Source organism: Cherax quadricarinatus, chromosome 19 (assembly GCF_038502225.1).
Source record: "Cherax quadricarinatus isolate ZL_2023a chromosome 19, ASM3850222v1, whole genome shotgun sequence".
In the NCBI taxonomy this organism is placed as follows: Eukaryota; Metazoa; Arthropoda; class Malacostraca; order Decapoda; family Parastacidae; genus Cherax; species Cherax quadricarinatus.
In genome coordinates this window covers 26,342,303-26,361,112 of record NC_091310.1, presented here as the reverse complement: position 1 = coordinate 26,361,112, position 18,810 = coordinate 26,342,303, and the positions used below count along the sequence as shown (strand labels likewise).

At 44.2% G+C, this 18,810-nt stretch overlaps 1 protein-coding gene across 5 annotated transcripts in view; it reads right to left on the bottom strand.

Annotated features, from left to right (window-relative positions):
• LOC128688285 (T-box transcription factor TBX20) overlaps positions 1–18,810 on the bottom strand; it is a 108,012-nt gene that overhangs the window by 72,585 nt on the left and 16,617 nt on the right. The window contains exon 1 of one of the 5 annotated variants that reach the window (XM_070086569.1): positions 2,795–2,946. The exons of 3 other annotated variants lie outside the window; for them this stretch is intronic. The gene's annotated coding sequence lies outside the window, so the exon portion shown is untranslated. Of the gene's footprint in view, positions 1–2,251; positions 2,370–2,794; positions 2,947–18,810 lie in introns of those variants that run through there. One more of the 5 variants, XM_070086571.1, reaches the window with a different exon arrangement.

Below are 18,810 nucleotides of genomic sequence, written 5' to 3'. Positions count from 1 at the left end.
CTTTACACTGTTTGTTGTAAAATGTAATATTAACACCAGTCTCATATGACTTTACGGATCTAAAAGAGAGACATCACATGAACCGGGACAAAACAGAGCTGATTTTTCAAAGAATCCAACACTGAAAGGCGCCACTGTATGAAGGCATCTTTAACTGCTACTACTAACACCACAGAACAAAGATCTGGAAAGTACACCATCTCAGCTACACATGCACCTTTGATACTACAACTCTACTGTAATGTATCCATCAAAGATGTTTTGAGTGTACGCAATTGTATTCTTTCATCCATATTATATCAATAAACCTTCAGCTTTCTATGAACATCATTCAGTGAAGAAAATAAAGACTCTGGTAGCAGAGAATACTATAAACACGTTTCACACAAGACTGGTTGAACAACTGTGATTTAGTGAGGGCTCTGTGGGAACGGTTGTCTTCCATCCTCGTATAAGACACATCTATAACATTATTAAATGTGATTAATAAATTGTACGAAACGCACGTAATTTCTTTCACTGTTTACTGTTTTTTTTGTAGTGTGTATTGAAACGATGTGCTAGTTCTTTCATTATTTCAGACATACTTTTCAACATCTTTTTTTTAACTTCGACTTAGGATGATCCACTTTTTCGGGTCACCTTCCTCAGTGGAAGACGGCCGGTGTGTTAAAAATGAGAAATATTAAATACTAAGAAAAAGGGGGCACAAAACACATTTTTGTTTTCGCTAGTGCTATCATAATAAATGGTCTTGTCGTTATGTAAAACTTTGCATTCCTTACTGCTATGTACGCTAGTCTCTATATAATTATATGAAGACCGAGTACGGAGTATCAACACTACTGCTTGTGCTAAATGACCCACACCATTTGAACACCGTATTAAATACAAAGGTCTGATTCCTGCCATTTATTACTAATGCAAGTTATTATAAACTCTATGGATACATCTACCCAAGATTAAATATATATAGCTTATTTAATTCGTAATATATTGTATATTTTCCTATATGATGAATGAGTTATAATGTGAGCAGTCAGAGTATCTGGACCACCTGGCTTCACTACTGGTCTGATGTTAACACGAAACTCGACTCATGCTTTCTCTAAGCATGTAATTATGACCATGTGCTGATGGCTTGGCCAGTGGATAAAGTAGTCTTCACAAGGAGGTACTGATTCTTGGGTAAGAGGTAAGCCCACACATCTATAATTTAAACTGGACGATGTTTGAGTCCATCCGGACCACTGTAAAGTCACGATTAAGAAAAAATGAGGCCATAAGTCGGGTAAAGACAAAACATGAGGAGTCATCCAAAATTAGATAAAATCATCCGAGAGAACTAGAAGAGGCAAGCATCAACACTGTGCATTGGAGGAGGCAAGTATCAACACAGTGTACTGGATGAAGTAAGATAAGATAAGATAAGATTTCGTTCGGATTTTTAACCCCGGAGGGTTAGCCACCCAGGATAACCCAAGAAAGTCAGTGCGTCATCGAGGACTGTCTAACTTATTTCCATTGGGGTCCTTAATCTTGTCCCCCAGGATGCGACCCACACCAGTCGACTAACACCCAGGTACCTATTTGCTGCTAGGTGAACAGGACAACAGGTGTAAGGAAACGTGTCGAAATGTTTCCACCCGCCGGGAATCGAACCCGGGCCCTCCGTGTGTGAAGCGGGAGCTTTAGCCACCAGGCCACCGGGCCACGTTGTATTGGAGGAAGCAAGCATCAACATGGTGTACTGGAGGAGATAAATGTCTGCCGTCTACTTATTGTATTTGTTAGCTGTATGTTGGGGACGCCATGCGTTAGTGTCGCCAAGCTGTCAACAGTGGTATTTGTGTAGTACACTTATGTAGACAGAAATTCCAGCTACATTATAGTAAGGGTTCCTTGCTATCATGACGTCACGAGACTCCCCATGTGAGCCGTAGGCTACAGAGCCTTCTCTAGCTTCCCGGTGGATAGGCAGGCCTGGGTCCTCTTCAAGAATTCATAAGAGAACGCCTCTATAACAGATTATGGTGTTTATTTTAACCAACGGTGTACTAGAGGTAAACATCAATATAGTGTGCTGGAGGAGGTAAGCATCAACAGTGTGCTGATGGAGGCAGGCATCAACACAGCGTACTGGAGGAGGTATCAACACAGTGTACTGGAGGAGATGAGCGTCAACACAGCGCACTGAAGGAGGTAAGCATCAGCTCAGCGCACCGAGGAAGGAAGCATCAACACAACGTACTGTAGGAGGTAAGTATCAACACGATATACTGGAGGAGATAAGCATCAACACGGTGTACTGGAGGAGGTAAACATCAACACGGTGTACTGGAAGAGGTAAGCATCAACACGGTGTACTGGAAGAGGCGAGGGTGAGGGAACTGGTAAGCAAGAAAGGTGGGAAACTCTACCTAAGATTTCATTTTCCTTATCAGTTTGTAGTTTTTTACGAGCTGTTCCGTATATTAACTAACTTTTTCTTCGTAGTGTCATAATTTTCCCTTGGATGCACTATCAAATTCATTTTATTCATATGAAAATAAATGGAATGAATATTTGTTTCCTATTTTACAAGGGACAAATGCAGCATATTCTCAAATAAAAAAAAATAATCGCTTCTAGCCTGTATAATTCAATGCGCACTAGAATGTAGCCAGGCAGCAGCAAGTGGCGGGATAGTCAAAACATGGTGATCCCGCAACACTTCCTACTTCATAACCGTCCACTCTAACCAGAGATATCGTGATGTGTGTGACATTATCCAGATGAAAGACGCTTAACTCACCTTTTTATAAGCACTGTGCTGGGATGAAGTATGTGGGAAGAGAAGAAATATATTGGTGTCGGAAGTCCTGCTCACACGCTACCAGACTTAACACTAAGTCTGCTAATCACCTAACAGCTGCCATGAGGAGGCAGCTCACCTGATAAGGCTTGTCACCACCCTCCAACCCTTTATTGTCTTATCTTGCCAGACTTCTTCACTGCCTCGTGATGGGAGCTTTTAGTGGACAGCTGCTGTTGCTGCTACTGCTTATCTCCCAGCATCTGGATTGTTGTTTATTGTTATGGACCTTGATGTTATGGAGAGTTTGTAGTATCAGAAAGTGTCATACGCTATCTGTTACATCTCTTTGGAAGAAAGTTTAGAAGATTTTTTTGTGAGGTAGTTACAAATTTATTCCTTTGCATAATATGCAATGTGAGATTTACATGTTATAAGATATTATTAGTACAAAGAAAGTCACTAGCATGCCTGAGCACTTCGGGCAGACTAATACTAATGCTCACAGATAACTTAAGACTAGTTGCATTATCATCGTCGTTCTTAACGAAAATTTAACGTATATGGTGCATTTATTCTTATTGTCAAGTAACAAAAAAATTCTTGCAACAAATCAATTTATTTTCTGTCAGTAGCAAAATACCCAAAATAAAAAAAAATATATGCAAAGTACTAAATATATTAAAATATTAGATATTAATATACATATTAGATAAAAGAAAGGTGTACTTGTTATTCACAGTCACCGTCCGTAGATGACTGAGACACTCGGCCAACACTTGGCTACCGTCCGTAGATGACTGAGACACTCGGCCAACACTTGGCTACCGTCCGTAGATGACTGAGACACTCGGCCAACACTTGGCTACCGTCCATAGATGACTGAGACACTCGGCCAACACTTGCCTACCGTCCGTAGATGACTGAGACACTCGGCCAACACTTGCCTACCGTCCGTAGATGACTGAGATACTCGGCCAACACTTGGCTACCGTCCGTAGATGACTGAGACACTCGGCCAACACTTGGCTACCGTCCGTAGATGACTGAGACACTCGGCCAACACTTGCCTACCGTCCGTAGATGACTGAGATACTCAGCCAACACTTGGCTACCGTCCGTAGATGACTGAGACACTCGGCCAACACTTAGCTACCGTCCGTAGATGACTGAGACACTCGGCCAACACTTGGCTACCGTCCATAGATGACTGAGACACTCGGCCAACACTTGGCTACCGTCCGTAGATGACTGAGACACTCGGCCAACACTTGCCTACCGTCCGTAGATGACTGAGATACTCGGCCAACACTTGGCTACCGTCCATAGATGACTGAGACACTCGGCCAACACTTGGCTACCGTCCGTAGATGACTGAGACACTCGGCCAACACTTGCCTACCGTCCGTAGATGACTGAGATACTCGGCCAACACTTGGCTACCGTCCGTAGATGACTGAGACACTCGGCCAACACTTGGCTACCGTCCGTAGATGACTGAGACACTCGGCCAACACTTGCCTACCGTCCGTAGATGACTGAGATACTCGGCCAACACTTAGCTACCGTCCGTAGATGACTGAGACACTCGGCCAACACTTGGCTACCGTCCATAGATGACTGAAACACTCGGTCAACACTTGGCTACCGTCCGTAGATGACTGAGACACTCGGCCAACACTTGGCTACCGTCCGTAGATGACTGAGACACTCGGCCAACACTTGGCTACCGTCCGTAGATGACTGAGACACTCGGCCAACACTTGGCTACCTTCCGTAGATGGCTGAGACGCTTGGCCAACACTTGGCTACCGTCCATAGATGACTGAGACACTCGGCCAACACTTGGCTACCGTCCATAGATGACTGAGACACTCGGCCAACACTTGCCTACCGTCCGTAGATGACTGAGACACTCGGCCAACACTTGCCTACCGTCCGTAGATGACTGAGATACTCGGCCAACACTTGGCTACCGTCCGTAGATGACTGAGACACTCGGCCAACACTTGGCTACCGTCCGTAGATGACTGAGACACTCGGCCAACACTTGCCTACCGTCCGTAGATGACTGAGATACTCGACCAACACTTGGCTACCGTCCGTAGATGACTGAGACACTCGGCCAACACTTAGCTACCGTCCGTAGATGACTGAGACACTCGGCCAACACTTGGCTACCGTCCATAGATGACTGAGACACTCGGCCAACACTTGGCTACCGTCCGTAGATGACTGAGACACTCGGCCAACACTTGCCTACCGTCCGTAGATGACTGAGATACTCGGCCAACACTTGGCTACCGTCCATAGATGACTGAGACACTCGGCCAACACTTGGCTACCGTCCGTAGATGACTGAGACACTCGGCCAACACTTGCCTACCGTCCGTAGATGACTGAGATACTCGGCCAACACTTGGCTACCGTCCGTAGATGACTGAGACACTCGGCCAACACTTGGCTACCGTCCGTAGATGACTGAGACACTCGGCCAACACTTGCCTACCGTCCGTAGATGACTGAGATACTCGGCCAACACTTGGCTACCGTCCGTAGATGACTGAGACACTCGGCCAACACTTGGCTACCGTCCATAGATGACTGAAACACTCGGCCAACACTTGGCTACCGTCCGTAGATGACTGAGACACTCGGCCAACACTTGGCTACCTTCCGTAGATGACTGAGACGCTCGGCCAACACTTGGCTACCGTCCGTAGATGACTGAGACACTCGGCCAACACTTGGCTACCGTCCGTAGATGACTGAGACACTCGGCCAACACTTGGCTACCTTCCGTAGATGGCTGAGACGCTCGGCCAACACTTGGCTACCGTCCGTAGATGACTGAGACACTCGGCCAACACTTGGCTACCGTCCGTAGATGACTGAGACACTCGGCCAACACTTGGCTACCGTCCGTAGATGACTGAGACACTCGGCCAACGCTTGGCTACCGTCCGTAGATGACTGAGACACTCGGCCAACACTTGGCTACCTTCCGTAGATGGCTGAGACGCTCGGCCAACACTTGGCTACCGTCCGTAGATGACTGAGACACTCGGCCAACACTTGGCTACCGTCCGTAGATGACTGAGACACTCGGCCAACACTTGGCTACCGTCCGTAGATGACTGAGACACTCGGCCAACACTTGGCTACCGTCCGTAGATGACTGAGACACTCGGCCAACACTTGGCTACCGTCCGTAGATGACTGAGACACTCGGCCAACACTTGGCTACCGTCCGTAGATGGCTGAGACACTCGGCCAACACTTGGCTACCGTCCGTAGATGACTGAGACACTCGGCCAACACTTGGCTACCGTCCGTAGATGACTGAGACACTCGGCCAACACTTGGCTATCGTCCGTAGATGACTGAGACACTCGGCCAACACTTGGCTACCGTCCATAGATGACTGAGACACTCGGCCAACACATGGCTATCTCGACCAGGGAAAAGTTTTGGCAACCAGTGGCTTTATCAATGCAGAGAAAAAGGGTTTAAGTTTATTAAGGTACAGGTACACATAAATACAGTTACATAAATTATCGTACATAGCAAAGTATGTGTAGATTATCTAGGATAACCCAAGATAGTCCGACAAAGTGACTTATTTTCACTGGGGTCCTTGGAACATGTTAAGACGGAATTTATCAAGGAGGATGGCTGAACACATAATTTCTATGCTAAGAGATTGATTATATCAAGTTCAAAGTGTTTCGTTCATCTTCGCCTCGGTTTTCTAAGCCAATCAATTATATAATTCACAGTATGCAGTGTATGTGACATCTAATGACTAAGATGGGAGGGACGTAAAACAGCCTCCCTAAGCACTACTCCGCTCTGAGAGAGAACAAGAAGTTTCAGTGGCAATTTTTTCCCAGATTTTTCATGTCAACCACAAATATTAGGTGAGTGTATGTGAGCTCTGGTGATGTTGACTGCATGTGAGCTCGGATGGCGGTGAGAGCATGTGAGTTCTCATGGCGGTGAAAGCATGTGAGCTCTGGCGGCTGCGAGTGTATGCGAGTTTTGGCGGTGGTTATAACAGCAAGAACCTATTCCATCCAAGACAGTTTTATGTGGAAGAAACGGGAAGTGGCTCTGACACGCATGTGGAAAATAAATAGGATAGAATTGGTAATACTAGCAGTGCTGTATTCTGTCATGCAGGGACTGACAACAATACTAGCAGTACTGTATTCTGTCATGCAGGGACTGACAACAATGCTAGCAGTGCTGTATTCTGTCATGTAGGGACTGACAACAATACTAGCAGTGCTGTATTCTGTCATACACGGGACTGTGATCACAATATTAAGTGCGGTATTATCATACGTGGGAATGTGACCACAATACTAGCAGTGCTTTAATGTTATGCACAATACAGATTTCGACAATTGTAAACTGGTGTTCAGATTTGTTTATATGAAGAAACGTATTATTGGCTGAAGCCTAATTGCAATACTACTACACTTTAGTGACGAATGTAATGGAAAATTTAATTTTAACAATATACTTCACGCCCAAGTCAATAATAATCATTATAAATGGTTAACAACGAAGTCGTAAGAAGTCAGACTCATCAGGGCCAAATTAATCAAAGTCGGTTGTTACTCATTCAAGGTCAGTTCAGTGGAGGTCAAGTTATACCTCTTTGCGTGGTTGTCTCATTATATTCATTATAACTGAAGAGGCCTTAATATTGTAATAAAACTTATACAAATAATCGTTTTTTTCCCTGCAGTTTTAAATTACGTTCGTTTACATGGCTCATGTTCTCAGCGACAAATGTAAAATCAGAAGTTAGTTCACATTATTCAGCTTTAGGAAATCTATATATTTTTGTTCCATGTTTACAAACATACCAAACTCTGCTCTCAGTTCCCATTCTTCTCAGGAACTTTCCCAATCTAAGCCATCATATATTTGTGTGATATGGAACATCCGCTTGCTTGGATTCAGAGTAGTAAATCCCACTACAGCAGGACCTGATACTTACAGCTGTAAGGTTGGAGACTGTTGTACAGTGATCCACACACACACACACACACACACACGCACACACACACACACACAGAATAGGTGGGTACATGAAGGGGAGAAAACGACCGATCAAGCTGATTCTCAGGACAGAAACAGTGAGGAACAGGATCCTCCAAGAGAAACCACGGTTGAAGTACTCGGATGAGTACAAGAGGGTGTTCCTAGACAGAGACAGAACACAAAAAGAACGACAGCAGCTGAGGGAGAAGACAAAAAAAAGCAAAATGAGCTAGGAAGGGAGACAAGGATGGAACCAGCAGAGGTCAATCAGAGCAGGACAGAGCAGCAAGGGCAAGCACACACACAGAACCATCCTCAGAACCCCACAACCTATCACACCATCCCAACACTACAATCTACAATCCATACTCACAGCTTCCATCCAACACCCAGCTATTGAATCCCACAGTATGCTACCAGGTCGCCCACCCTCACAAGCCCCCCAAACCACAGTGTTGGAGAGGAAACTGAAGGTATGGTACACAAACGCTGATGGAATAACAAATAAGTGGGAGGAGTGGCACGAAAGGGTCAAAAAGGCATCACTGGACATCATAGCTCTCACAGAAAACAAGCTTACAGATATGATAACAGATGCCATCTTTCCAACGGGATACCAGATCCTGAGGAAAGACAGAGGGAACAGGGGGGTGGAGGAGTGGCACTGCTGATCAAAAATCGATGGAATTTTGATGAGCTGAAGAGAGGAGACAGCGGAGAAGCAAGCGATTACATAGCAGGAACGCTTCACTCTGGAGGTCCCAAAGTGATAATTGCAGTGATGTATAACCCACCACAGAACAGCAGGAGGCCAAGGCAAGAGTATGATGAGAGCAACAGAGCGATGGTTGACACACTGGCTGCAGTGGCCAGAAGAGCTCATGCATGCAGGGCAAAGCTCCTGATCATGGGTGACTTTAACCACAAGGAAATCGATTGGGAGAACTTGGAGCCACATGGGGGCCAAGATACATGGAGGGCTAAGATGATGGAGGTGGTACTGGAAAACTTCATGTACCAACACGTAAGGGACACTACAAGAGAGAGAGAGGAGAGGATGAACCAGCAAGACTGGACCTAGTATTCACCTTGAGTAGTGCAGATATTGAGGACATCACATACGATTGACCCCTTGGGGCCAGCGATAATGTGGTCTTAAGCTTCGAATACACAGTAGAGCTACAAGTGGAGGGGGAAGCAGGAAGGCCAGGGCGAATGAAGCCAAACTACAAGAAAGGGGACTACACGGGAATGAGGAACTTCCTGAACAGGGTTCAGTGGGACAGAGAACTGGCAGGGAAGCCAGTTAATGAGATGATGGAATATGTAACAACCATGTGCAAGGAGGCTGAGGAGAGGTTTGTACCCAAGGGTAACAGGAATTATGAAAAAGCCAGGATGAGCCCATGGTTCACCCAAAAGTGCAGGGAGGCAATAACCAAGTGTGCTAGGAAATGGAAGAAATATAGAAGGCAAAGGACCCAGGAGAATAAGGAGAGCAGTCGTAGAGCCAGAAATGAATATGCATAGATAAGAAGGGAGGTCCAACGACAATATGAAAACGACATAGCAGCGAAAGCAAAATCTGACCCGAAGCTGTTATACAGCCACATCAGGAGGAAAACAACAGTCAAGGACCAGGTAATCAGGCTAAGGAAGGAAGGAGGAGAGACAACAAGAAATGGCCGTAAAGTATGTGAGGAACTCAACAAGAGATTCAAAGAAGTGTTCACAGAGACAGAAGGAGCTCCAGAAAGACGGAGAGGTGGGGTATACCACCAAGTGCTGGACACAGTACACACAACCGAGAAAGAAGTGAAGAGGCTTCTGAGTGAGATAGATACCTCAAAGACAATGAGGCCGGATAACATCTCTCCATGGGTCCTGAGAGAGGGAGCAGAGGCGCTATGTGTACCCCTAACAACAATATTCAATACATCTATCGAAACAAGGAGATTGCCCGAGGCATGAAAGACAGCAAATGTAGTCCCAATCTTTAAAAAAGGAGACAGACATGAAGCACTAAACTACAGACCAGTGTCACTGACATGTATAGTATGCAAAGTCATGGAGAAAATTATCAGGAGAAGAGTGGTGGAACACCTAGAAAGGAATGATCTCATCAACAGCAGCCAACATGGTTTCAGGCACGGGAAATCCTGTGTCACAAACCTACTGGAGTTCCATGACATGGTGACAGCAGTAAGACAAGAGAGAGAGGGGTGGGTGGATTGCATTTTCTTGGACTGCAAGAAGGCGTTTGGCACAGTTCCACACAAGAGATTAGTGCAAAAATTGGAGGACCAAGAAGGGATAACAGGGAAGGCACTACAATGGATCAGGGAATATTTGTCAGGAAGACAGCAGCGAGTCATGGTACGTGGCGAGGTGTCAGAGTGGGCACCTGTGACCAGAGGGGTCCCACAGGGGTCAGTCCTAGGACCAGTGCTGTTTCTGGTATTTGTGAACATGACGGAAGGAATAGACTCCAAAGTGTCCCTGTTTGCAGATGACGTGAAGTTGATGAGAAGAAATCATTCGATCGAAGACCAGGCAGAACTACAAAGGAATCTGGACGGGCTGGAGTTTTGAGACTCTATGACCGCGGGTTCAATCCCGGCCGGGGGTATGGTTTAATCTGGACAGGCTGCAGACCTGGTCCAGCAATTGGCTCCTGGAGTTCAATCGCACCAAGTGCAAAGTCATGAAGATTGGGGAAGGGCAAAGACCGAAGACGGAATACAGTCTAGGGGGCCAGAGACTACAAACCTCACTCAAGGAAAAAGATCTTGGGGTGAGTATAACACCAGGCACATCTCCTGAAGCGCACATCAACCAAATAACTGCTGCAGCATATGGGCGCCTAGCAAACCTCAGAACAGCATTCCGACATCTTAATAAGGAATCGTTCAGGACCCTGTACACCGTGTACGTTAGGCCCATATTGGAGTATGCGGCACCAGTCTGGAACCCACACCTAGCCAAGCCCGTAAAGAAACTAGAGAAAGCGCAAAGGTTTGCAACAAGACTAGTCCCAGAGCTAAGAGGTATGTCCTACGAGGAGAGGTTAAGGGAAATCAACCTGACGACACTGGAGGACAGGAGAGATAGAGGGGACATGATAACAACATACAAAATACTGAGAGGAATTGACAAGGTGGACAAAGACAGGGTGTTCCAAAGATGGGACACAGCAACAAGGGGACACAGTTGGAAGTTGAAGACACAGATGAATCACAGGGATGTTAGGAAGTATTTCTTCAGCCACAGAGTAGTCAGCAAGTGGAATAGTTTGGGAAGCGATGTAGTGGAGGCAGGATCTATACATGGCTTTAAGCAGAGGTATGATAAAGCTCACGGTTCAGGGAGAGTGACCTAGTAGCGACCAGTGAAGAGGCGGGGCCAGGAGCTCGGACTCGACCCCTGCAACCTCAACTAGGTGAGTACAACTAGGTGAGTACACACACACACACACACACACACACACACACACACATATATATATATATGCAATAAGATCACAGTAAACAGGTGATTTCAAAATATGCAAAACAACCACTCTGAAAGAATAGAGAAATTCCAAGCGCTTTCGTGACTACTCACATTATCAAGGAACTGTTCCTTGATAATGTGAGTAGTCACGAAAGCGCTTGGAATTTCTCTATTCTTTCAGAGTGGTTGTTTTGCATATATATATATATATATATATATATATATATATATATATATATATATATATATGTGTGTGTGTGTGTGTGTGTGTGTGTGTGTGTGTGTGTGTGTGTGTGTGTGTGTGTGTGTGTGTGTGTGTGTGTGTGTGTGTGTGTATGTGTGTATAAGTGTAGCAAATTTATTATTTTTGGTATATCTATTGGAGAGATAAATCACAGTGCACAGCAAATGGGAGGAAATCAAGTCTGATCAAAGGAAGTGGAAGGTAGCTCCAATTCCCTGGATCAAGAGTCTTTCACAAGTGTTTAGACACACATAACTTGCAAGGTATGTGCAGCTAGAGATGCAGTTAACAAAAATAATGTCCTTACGTTCATGTGAAAGAAAGGAAGATCATTACGTGCATAATAGGATTATAGTGTACCTTACATACGAGCTGAGCCACAGGATGGATAACAGTACTCAGTCTGTTTACTGAATCGTGGAAAAATGTGCTTGCAACCCATTTTTTCCGTGACGTTGCACAATAACAGTGTTAACATAATAGTTAGATGGCAGGTGTCATCTTTGATCGTCCTAGTTACGGCTGATCCCTCTTTACCAGAGTTTTATTATCATCAACAGTTAAAATAAAGATTTTGCAAGATTCCATCAATTTATACTTATAATCTGCCCAAGATGAATGAAGTTATTGAGGCATGATGAACCAAGGCCAAAGTAAAGCAAGAAAAACACCATTTGATGATATCCTTATCATCATACTTCAGTCTCACAGCTCAGACTTACTAAACTATCCTCATTATCATCCCTAGTCTTACAGCTCAGATTCACTAAACTTTCTTTCTCTTGCAAAGTTCGTTTTCTTGCACGTTTCCTAGCATCAATTCTGAAACGTTCGCAACAAGTAGAAAATATATTTCTTCATTCTAGGTAAGGTTAGGATAGGTTGCATATACTTGTAAAACATAAATTTAATCACAGTTATATATATATATGTACATAAATATATATATATATATATATATATATATATATATATATATATATATATATATATATATATATATATATATATGCAAACATCGCAAACTAAGCAACACAGGATGCAAAACAACCACTAATGCACTAGAAGACAAAAAGAATGCAGATGTAATATATACAGACTTTGCAAAAGCCTTCGACAAGTGTGACCATGGCGTAATAGCGCACAAAATGCGCGCTAAAGGAATAACAGGAAAAGTCGGTCGATGGATCTATAATTTCCTCACTAACAGAACACAGAGAGTAGTCGTCAACAGAGTAAAGTCCGAGGCAGCTACGGTGAAAAGCTCTGTTCCACAAGGCACAGTACTAGCTCCCATCTTGTTCCTCATCCTCATATCCGACATAGACAAGGATGTCAGCCACAGCACCGTGTCTTCCTTTGCAGATGACACCCGAATCTGCATGACAGTGTCTTCCATTGCAGACACTGCAAGGCTCCAGGCGGACATCAACCAAATCTTTCAGTGGGCTGCAGAAAACAATATGAAGTTCAACGATGAGAAATTTCAATTACTCAGATATGGTAAACATGAGGAAATTAAATCTTCATCAGAGTACAAAACAAATTCTGGCCACAAAATAGAGCGAAACACCAACGTCAAAGACCTGGGAGTGATTATGTCAGAGGATCTCACCTTCAAGGACCATAACATTGTATCAATCGCATCTGCTAGAAAAATGACAGGATGGATAATGAGAACCTTCAAAACTAGGGAGGCCAAGCCCATGATGACACTCTTCAGGTCACTTGTTCTATCTAGGCTGGAATATTGCTGCACTCTAACAGCACCTTTCAAGGCAGGTGAAATTGCCGACCTAGAAAATGTACAGAGAACTTTCACGGCGCGCATAACGGAGATAAAACACCTCAATTACTGGGAGCGCTTGAGGTTTCTAAACCTGTATTCCCTGGAACGCAGGAGGGAGAGATACATGATTATATACACCTGGAAAATCCTAGAGGGACTAATACCGAACTTGCACACGAAAATCACTCACTACGAAAGCAAAAGACTTGGCAGACGATGCACCATCCCCCCAATGAAAAGCAGGGGTGTCACTAGCAAGTTAAGAGACCATACAATAAGTGTAAGGGGCCCGAGACTGTTCAACTGCCTCCCAGCACACATAAGGGGGATTACCAACAGACCCCTGGCAGTCTTCAAGCTGGCACTGGACAAGCACCTAAAGTCAGTTCCTGATCAGCCGGGCTGTGGCTCGTACGTTGGTTTGCGTGCAGCCAGCAGCAACAGCCTGGTTGATCAGGCGCTGATCCACCAGGAGGCCTGGTCACAGACCGGGCCGCGGGGGCGTTGACCCCCGAAACTCTCTCCAGGTCTCTCCAGGAAGGAGTAGAATAATAGCTCTAGACCTTTTGTGTTTCAATCAACACATCATCAGGAGCTTGCAAAGTTGCAGAAAAGAGGATGATATCCAAGCAAATACGATCCCAAAAGACATCTTCACTGGAGTGGGCAGGGTGGGCAGCATAAGCATTGTTCTTCGATTTGCAGTTCTCACAGGCACTATAATACGTTGTAACCCATGAAGATTTATAAATTGACTGTAAATCTATCCAACAGACAAATACGTCAAACATAAGTGGATTGCTTTCTACTACTCCACACCATCACCGCTGTCAGAGGAAGAGCAGGTGACTTATGTTCTTCACGTTGCAAGATCCTCTCATTACACCGCCCATACAATTGAAACAGCGTTTTCATGGCCAGAGGAAAATGCAGAACTAGCAAGACTCGAATGAACCCAGGTAAGGAAAGCTTCACACTAGCATCTCCCCTCATGGCTAGCCTGGAGGCGGACGCATCCCTCACCCTCACTTCAGCTAACCAAACAATAACAAACATGGCTGGCCTAAAAAAAAAAAATTCTTCCTCGCTCCGGGTTTGGATGATATCGCTACCAAATATCCAGGACTGGCAGCTCTCTTCAGACAAGCTAACTTGATAAAATCCATAGCTTGTTATATACAAATATATTAAAGAAGTCTACAGAGAACTTGAGCTTGTCAAACCATCTGTATATGTGATAAATGGCTTGAAAACCGACAAGTTGAAGATTGGGACACTTATGCAACATGTGGGAATCTTTATTAAGGAAATGTTTCGCCCACAGTGGCTTCTTCAGTCCAATACAAAGCAGTGAGGGGTAAGGAGGGGGAACTTGATACAAGGAATTCTTCAATACTTGTTCAACCTTTGGACGAAGACCTCTTTACACTAGTGGATGGTTCCAGTGATCCCGCCTCCTCCTGCTTCGACTCACCTGTCTACAGTATGTAAGTCACCTCTTTGGCCATATGCTGTACTTTCTACAAGAGTGATGAAATGAGCACATCGATTCCAGTCTGAGGGACTGATTACCTCAAACTCCTCCTCTCCTTACCCCTCTCTGCTTTGTATTGGACTGAAGAAGCCACTGTGTGGCGAAATGTTTCCTTAATAAAGATTTCCATATGTTGCATAAGTGTCTCAGTCATCATCTGTATATGATTACAGAGCTGGAGCTCACTGAAACAGTTCAAGCTCAGAGAATCCTAGAGATGGAACAGAAACTACGCATCTTATAAAAGCGAGTGAAAACCACCAAGAAATGCTATACACTTGAAAATTTTAAATAACATCCTTTATCACTTAGATGACTGTCAAGGACTGGAATTCTCGCACCGATGCACAGTTTCTGACTTTCTTCAAAATCAAGTAGACCAAATGGAACAAGAACAACTATCTGATGCGATAGTTGTAAACAGAATTTATCTTACTGAAGGTATTAACCCAAGCTCTTACTTTGGATTCACTCTAAACTTTATCAGTGACAGACTACAGGTCAGTCTAGAAGTAGTGATATCAAGCAGACTCGCTTGCTAGGCACAAATGGTCTGTAATACTAAGATTCCATTCTTCCTTGAAAGAAAATATACCAAATTATTTCATTTATCACAGCGAAAGGAAGTGTATACATAAACTAGTGTAACAAATATGTTAAAAAAAATAAAAAACTCCAAGAAAATAAAGACACTGTGGAAAATAATGTATTTTCCGGAAAAAATAGTGTATTTTTTATGTAAATTAGTGTAATACATTGTATTTAATAAAATTTATGTTATAAAAAATGGGAAATTCTGCACCTGCGCAGAAGACACTCGCCATTGTTGTTTGAATTTGGACAAGAAACGTTAGTGAAATCGGAAGAATTTTCGTAGCTCTAGAGGTTAAATTGGACTGACACCTCTCAAATAGGAGCCGAAATTGTTGGATGTGCATTCCTGCATAACTTGAGATATCAGGCGACTGGACAAGACAGCTCCAGGAACCTCAGATAAGTCTGTTTATGTTGTAACTCTGGCCAGTGTTATTTTCATGTATAGACAGTGAGGTTTTCTGAGTATGATACACCTTGATCTCCAGTCAAATTGGTGAGTGATATTAAGATATATTCTCCTTCTGTTATATAACTTCTCCGCTCCATGGAATATTACCCCATTCCAAACTACCATTCCTCCATTTCCCCCCAAACTACTTCTTAAATCACAACCAAAACTTCGCCTTGAAGCCAAACATGAGGCCTTAAGCTGTATTGATAACTTAGTCACACAGCACACACTCTCGCAAATTATTTACGCTGATGGTTCTGTTCACCAATCCACTGGTGCAGCTGGTAGTGCTGCTGTTGTCGTACAGAGTGATGGCTCTCTTAAAGAAATTGGAGCACGCATCAATAATTGGGCCTCTACCCTTCAGACAGAACTGTTTGCCATACTCCTTGCACTGAAATGCATCTATGTATCAAAGATTGACAGTTTAATTGTAACTGATTCTCTGTCATCCATAAATGCTCTCAACTCATTAAGCATAAATTGTTGCATGCTTGTGTCAGAAGCCAGACACAGGTATGGTAGGATTGTGGACAGTGGAGTCAGAGTGCACATGCTGTGGATTCCATCTCACATTGGTCTTCAGATGCATGATAGAACTGATAAATTGGCTAAGCTGTATGCTTTCAAAGAGGGAGTAGATTACAATCTTGGCTTGTCAGGTAGTAGTTTGAGAACAATAATACGAAAAGAACTTCAACTGAATTTTATGGACTTAAGGCTCAGGGAGATTGACACCAGTGAGTCCATCTATCATCATTCTATCATGCAGGAGGAGCCACATGTCTATGGTGCATCCAACAAAATAAGCAGACTCTTGGATGTCACTACTGCCCGGCTCCGGCTGGGTTACAAGTATCTTTGGCAGGTTAAATCACCACCACCAGATGTAGACCAAACGAAATGTAAACTTTGCCAGATGGACTATTGTCACACCCTGCGTCATTATGTACTGGAGTGCGATAAAATTAATGAATTTAGAAACAACTCACTCAGAAGTGTTCAAGAAATGGCTAAGTATTTTATCCACAGTGGTATATTACAGACCATTCTGGAGAAATACCCTGACTTTGCTAGCTGTAAATAAAGCATTACCACATGTGTGCATGTGTGTGTGTGTGTGTGTGTGTGTGTGTTTATGTGTTTGTGTGTGTGTTTGTGTGTGTGTGTGTGTGTGTGTGTGTGTGTGTGTGTGTGTGTGTGTGTGTGTGTGTGTGTTTGTGTGTGTGTTTGTGTGTGTGTGTGTGTGTGTGTGTGTGTGTGTGTGTGTGTGTGTGTGTGTGTGTGTGTGTATGTGTGTGCACTCACCTAGTGTGAGATTGTGTGTGTGTGTACTCACCTATTTGTACTCACCTATTTGTGGTTGCAGGGGTCGAGTCATAGCTCCTGGCCCCGCCTCTTCACTGATTGCTACTAGGTCCTCTCTCTCCCTGCTCCATGAGCTTTATCATACCTCGCCTTAAAACTATGTATGGTTCCCGCCTCCACTACTTCACTTTCTAGACTATTCCACGACTTGACTACTCTATGACTGAAGAAATACTTCCTAACATCCCTTTGATTCATCTGAGTCTTCAACTTCCAATTGTGACCTCTTGTGTATGTGTCCCATCTCTGGAACATCCTGTCTTTGTCCACCGTGTCTATTCTGCGCAGTATTTTATATGTCGTTATCATGTCTCCCCTGACCCTCCTGGCCTCCAGTGTCGTCAGGCCGATTTCCCTCAACCTTTCTTCGTACGACAATCCCCGTAGCTCTGGGACTAGTCTTGTTGCAAACCTTTGCACTTTCTCTAATTTCTTGACGTGCTTGACTAGGTGTGGATTCCAAACTGGTGCTGCATACTCCAGTATGGGCCTGACGTAAATGGTATACAGTGTCTTGAACGACTCCTTATTGAGGTATCGGAACGCTATCCGTAGGTTTGCCAGGCGCCCGTATGCTGCAGCAGTTATCTGATTTATGTGCGCCTCAGGAGATATGCTCGGTGTTATACTCACCCCCAGATCTTTTTCCTTGAGTGAGGTTTGCAGTCTTTGGCCATCTAAACTATATTGTGTCTGCGGTCTTCTTTGCCCTTCCCCAATCTTCATGACTTTGCATTTGGCAGGGTTAAACTCAAGGAGCCAGTTTCTGGACCAGGCTTGTAGCCTGTCCAGGTCTCTTTGTAGTCCTGCCTGATCCTCATCCGATTTGATTCTTCTCATTAACTTCACATCATCTGCAAACAAGGACACTTCTGAGTCTATCCCTTCCGTTATGTCGTTCACATATACCAAGAACAGCACAGGTCCTAGGACTGACCCCTGTGGAACCCCGCTTGTCACAAGCGCCCACTCTGACACCTCGTCACGTACCATGACTCGTTGTTGCCTCCCTGTCAGGTATTCTCTGATCCATTGCAGTGCCTTTCCTGTTATGTGTGCCTGATCTTCTAGCTTTTTCAGTAACCTCTTGTGAGGAACTGTGTCGAAGGCCTTTTTGCAGTCCAAAAAAATGCAGTCGATCCACCCCTCTCTCTCTTGTCTTACTTCTGTCACCTTGTCATAAAACTCTAGTAGGTTTGTGACACAGGATTTTCCTTCCCTGAAACCATGCTGGTTGTCAATTATACACTTGTTTCTTTCCAGGTGCTCCACCACTCTCCTCCTGATGATCTTCTCCATGACCTTGCATACTATACACGTTAGTGATACAGGTCTGTAGTTTAGTGCCTCATGTCTGTCTCCCTTTTTAAAAATTGGGACTACATTTGCCATCTTCCATACCTCAGGGAGTTGCCCAGTTTCAAATGATGTGTTGAAGATCTTTGTTAATGGCACACACAATATCTCTGCTCCCTCTTTAAGGACC